Genomic DNA, 5,854 nt, shown 5'->3' with positions numbered 1-5,854 from the left:
GGCTAAGGAAGGAAAAAGGCTTTTGAGTTGAAGGCCAGACTGGTTTGCATAGCCAATCTCCACTTTGTAGAAAGCACTGCTTAGAAGAAGAAAGGAATGGAGAGAAGAAGGCAAAGACAAAGAGAGGATGGCAGAAATGAGGAAGGGAGGGAGGAGAGAATAAGGAAGGGGAGGAAGGAGGGAGGGAGAGAAGGGTAGAGGAAAACTAGATGGGACAGGGAAAAGGAGCTGAGATGTGGAAGAAAGAGACTGGGAAATACAAATTTCCCAGGGAATTGGAGAAAACACTGAGAAAGAAACCCTCTGACCACCTTCCTACAACCAGAACATTGATTTGTTCACATTGCCCTGCTTTTCTTGCTGCTTCTGCTTTGGTTTATTTTCTTTTCAGTTCCTATCTTAAAACTAATGTCCTGTGGTGAGATGAGGAAACAATCTTGATAAAAGTATTCTATGTGTAAGAGTAACACGAGATAATTCATGTGACCGACAGAATCTCTTCATAGTTGTTAAACACACTGTGCTTTTTGATAGAACCATATTTTACCACAAATTTACGATTTGTTCAAGTTCTGGAGGCAGCTGTTTGGTTACAGCTATTTGGTGAATTTCACATTTTTGAAAGCTGTATTCTTAGATTTGTTTGTAAAAGATCAGCACACACACACACACACACACACACACAGAGAGAGAGAGAGAGAGAGAGAGAGAGAGAGAGAGAGAGAGAGAGAGAGAAACTGTGTTGTTCTACTGCAGATTTAAGAAACAGTATCTTTTGTTTTATGGTGTACTGAAGGTTTATTAAAATTCATATTTTGTTGAAATAATCCACTTACATATTTTATTTCTCTCACTAGAATGAAAGTTCTGTGCAGGGACCTAATCTTACACATCTTTAATTCTCAGAATGACTACCACAGTGGGCAGCATATAAATATTTGTCAAGCCATTAAATGATGCAGTTGGGAATTTGAATGCAGATTTAACATACTTTATATCTATCTGCTAAGTTCTTTAATATGGAAAATAATGAAAATCTTCAATTTTAACTATTTTAGCTAGATATTTGGATAGCAAAAAGGACAGATTTGCTGAAAATGATACATGGCTGGAAATCCGACACTATTCTATTAGATTACATTTAACATCTAGAATACATTTGAGAAAAGTTGTTTTTATTAATTCAAATAAATTAAATATATGCTCACTATATGAATTAAATACAATGAGCTAAAATCTTAAATTTTGACATTATTGGCTCTAGTGAAAATTGCTTGATTTTAAAGAAGCAGTGGTATGGAAAACAATGAGGGTGGATTGGAAAAAGAAGATACTGAGCATATGGAAGATGGGTAGAAAACTGTCAAGTATTGTCCATTAAGAAATTGGGCTGGAGAGATGGCTCAGAGGTTAAGAGTGCTGACTGCTCTTCCACAGGGCCTGAGTTCAATTCTCAGCAACCACATGGTGGCTCACAACCATCTGTAATGAGATCTGGTGCCCTCTTCTGACCTGCAATCATACAGGCTGTATACATAATAAATAAATAAATCCTTTTAAAAAAGAAAGAAATTATGAGATTATATGGTAGAACAATAACTGTGGGATAGATGAGAGAGGATTATTAAGATGATTGCTGCTTGTGCATTAAAAGGCAGGGAAGATGGCATCCATGTTCAGGTCCCTTTGGTTAATGGTTAATTAGGTGATGTTAGAAGTAGCTGGACAAGGAGAAAAGAGGGCAAATTGATACCTTTCCACCAGTTCTCATGCTGTATCAAAGATCTGTTGTTGAGTACACAGAAGTGCAGCTTAGGTGGAAAGTATCTGTGTGGATGTTTTATATGGTCATTGTAAAGGCCATGATGAAGACCATGCAGACAGTAGAAACAGATGGATAATGAAAGGGGAAGAAGAGAGAAAAGCAGAATCAAAAGGAAGGAGCAGAATGGGGAAGAGCACTGTATTACATCGCATTTTTACTATTAAAAATTTCAGTATTATTGGGGCAAACTTTCACAGATATTTATCCAACCAAATGCAAACCTGGTTGTTATGGGACTCAAAAGAGTTCTTTATTTACTCACAGCTTTGCAAGGCCAATGTCAGGTTTTGTCCTGTGTGCTGTTGGGTTTTATTCCTTAAATGGCAGTGAGGGGAAGCCAATAGGGATTCTCTTAAGTAACCCTAAAACCATCAAGACCTGAGGTGTATTTTAGCACCTCTTACCACCAGTTTTCTGTCAGAGGCGTGGTGAAGAGTCATGCATTCTTTCACTACTGATAAACTCTTACGACTAATTGGCTTTTAAAGCAGCAAGTCACCAGACTTTTTGTCTCATGCCTTACAGTGGATATGACATGACAATGATCTATCTTCAGTATTGCAATGAAATCCAAAGGTATTGCCACTATTGAGCTATATCAGTTTTGATGGATATTAAGAAAAATGTAAAGATACGAGGTATGTGTCTAAATGCTTTCTCTGGGATAAGAGGAAAAGAATGGTGCTTTAAGATATGAAATAATTCAATCACCATTTTGGTAACCAACTGGGAGACTTAGCCAGGCTTTTCTTTTATGATTTTTGAATTTAGAAGACATGATTAGAATATTCTGCAGTTTGTTTGGGCTCTAAAATTTCATAGTAATTCTGAGGCTAATTTAATGTTAAAGATATCAACAAGCAAAGGCCTTTTATGTCAGGCAGTTCTACATATTTGAATCAATGTAGCAAGAAGTAACTTCCAGTGGCTGGGTGTTTAACTCACTCAGAGACGACTAACTAAGAAGAAATATGGGTTCCATTAACTTAAATCATATTAAATTGTTATCTGTTTGGGTCTAAGGTGATCAGCTGGGGAATTCGTGTGATTCAAGTTGATATAGTTCTGGTAAATGTCTTTTCAATATAAATAAGCAATTTTGTTTTCTTTAAATTTATTTTTATTTTCAGTCAGATAGAAATTAGTGATTTCTTAACAAGGAAAGGGTGCAACAGTGTCCAGAATGACAGACTTTTAGTTCTTCAAAAATGTCACACAGTACAAATACTGAGCCATTTGATTGTTGTGTGAGAAATATTGCCAATTCTTTATAGAAGCTTTTGATTGAAATGCAGATAGTTGCTGTGTTTCTTTAAACATCATTTTGAAAATATGAAATCTGTCTTGGTGCAGAATGTCCTTAGCCTATAAAGTCTCTATCCCAGAGAAACTGATATTTGTCCTTCTAGAAAACACAACTATGAACCAGAAGTTGGTACTGTCTACTTTTTAATAATTTGGTTTTTTGTCACAGCCAACCTTATCACAAAGATAAGCTGTGTTTTATCCACTACAGAGGATATACTAACAAAGGATGCAGTCTTGATTCTCATGAGAAAAAAATGTCATTCGGTTCATTGGAGACCTTCCTAGTTCCTGGAGTCTCCTAAGTTCTTCTCAGCTGCCTAATGGAAGCAAAGGGTTACTGTGGGGTGTAAGTGTGTGGGGAGAACCTTGCAGACCCACAGATATTTTTTAATGCTTTCTCTGGAGTGTAGAAGATTTGGACTATTTGCTTTGTAGAAAGAGAACCTGGGCAAAAGTATGGCGCTATGAAGAAACATGTGTTAGGTAACTTCAGCATGTAAGTTATATATTTTTAAAAAGATGGAAAGTTTAGGTTGTTTTTATTGTTATTATTTAAATTGGGAAAGCTCATTATGATTTTTATTAGGTCCCGAATTTTGTAGTCCCGGAGCTTAACGACAGATGGTGGTGTAACTCCACGGATTGCACAACTCTCCGCATTTTGACATTGTATCAGATTATCCATGGTCAGACTTGTGAGGAGCAAGAATTTTCTCCTTGCCCTCTCTGTGCCTAGGAGGAGGGTGGAAACATAAACCATTTAGAAAGAACGTCTCTATTTGCTCAGGTTCACACAACTGTATCATGTTAAAAACGGACCTTTTGACACTTGCCTCTTTGTCTGTGTGAAAGAAAAAAAAAAAATCCCGGTATTAAAGATTACTATTAGAGCCTTTTGGATGAGTAACACAACTTTGAAGATGGTATCTCTAAAGAGAAAAACGTGACTTTTAGTTGTTCACGTCTCCATTTTCCAGCTAAGAAATCATTTAAATTTTATGTTGTCACAGTTACACCGATAAAACGGCCGGGAAGAAGAAGAAGGAAAAAAAATGTAGCTCATGTTTAACTCAAAGTTTGGGGAGAGAAAAAAAAAAAAAAAAAAAAAAAGCCTAAGTATGTGAATGACTATATTTTTATATCAAGTATCTCAAGATCAAGCGAATCACTCAAATAAAAGATCAGCGTTAAACCACCACTTCTAAAACGTTATCCGCATACGCTGTTTTCTTCACGTTGGCTTCAGTTAGTCACATTTGGAATGGTTTATTTTGTGCAAGATACTCTGACAGACACCACTTCAAACGAATTTATCTTTCTCTCGCACCCTAATAGAGCAGTCTTTCAGATTTTGTTGATTTGCGGTTTCATTGTAAAATAAACTTCAAATCAAATACATTTTCGCGAGAGAGGTTCGAGGTCCACGTGGTGAAATCGCTTATTCACCTAGTAACCCTGATCAACTTTTCCTTGGAAGCACGTTGAATGACTTTCGCAGACCCACGTGTGGCTACAAGCTGGTCGGCTACTTCAGGGTCATAATTTGACTTACCCTCTCTCCCAGGCACTCAGCGTTTGGTTGAAAGAGTGTGGTGATCCAGCAAGCCGACGGGTGACTGGTGCAAAAAGAGAACTATTCGTTCGCTGTTTGCCCTTTTGGCATTTCCCTGGGCTGCGGAAACCCGGTTTTCCTATTATGATACTACAACTTTTTTTGGAGTCTGCTCGCACTGCGCGCTAAACCCGGGCCGGCTCCAGCAGCCAGCCAGGCGAACAAAGCCCGCAGTGTTCAGGGCAGTGTCGGGGGCGGGGGTGGTGGGTGAGTTAAAGGAATTGCAAATAAATATATTTTATGACCACCCATCAACAAACTACGTGCCACCGTGGCAGCCCCTGGTAGCCAGGCTGGGACTGCTGAGGGGCCGAGGGCGGGGGAGCTGCAAGAGAGGCGACTGGAGCAGAGAAGCCTGGGGCGAGTCCGGGGCCTGAACTTTCACCTCTCGAACCCGGGCCCAGCCCATTGGCTGTGGGCGAGGGTCCCAGGGGATCAGCAATTCCAAGCAAGACCTGCTTTCTCCTCTCCTTGGGTGTCCTTCCATCGGGAATGGCTGGTGGCAGAGGGCACAGCGGCAGGCAAACTAAATACCCTGCAGAGAAGGAAAGCGGGGCCCGTGGGGGCTGTGGTCCTAAGGTCTCCAAGACTGCTTAGAGATGCCCGCAAGAAGAGTGCGCAGCGACTTCACGCTGGGCTGCACAGACTTTGACACCCTTTGGCAGCTCCATCCGCTTGCTTCTGGGTCTCCTAGGAAAGCAATCTCAGAGGCTTGCAAATTTCGCCCAAAAGCGGCGTCTTTGTGTAGGAAAGAGTGAATGGCTAACTCCCCTGTCCCACTCCTGTCCCTGAGAAAGTAACCACATTTTCCTTCTCTTCAGGAATTTGAACGTGACTTGTGAGGGCCTAGGCTCCTTTGCAGCGCACCTTTCTCCAGCACTTTCTCAGGACACCTGGAGAGATTGGGAAGTGACTGGGGCGCGCGTGTGCGGGGAGAGAGGGACCGGAGTGGGACTCTGTGGACCTTTTGATGGTTCAATTACTTTTAGTTACCAGGCCCAGGGAAAGGCTCGGCCTCCAGTTTTCAAGGGTTTCCATGTTGGTTATCTACTCGTCTCTCTTTCTAAATAATTTCAAATTAATTCAGAGTCCATTTTATTTAGGTTTGC

Source organism: Onychomys torridus, chromosome 3 (genome assembly GCF_903995425.1).
Source record: "Onychomys torridus chromosome 3, mOncTor1.1, whole genome shotgun sequence".
Lineage (NCBI taxonomy): Eukaryota > Metazoa > Chordata > Mammalia > Rodentia > Cricetidae > Onychomys > Onychomys torridus.
The sequence above is the reverse complement of the archived record's forward strand: the minus strand, read 5'-3'. Positions refer to the sequence as shown.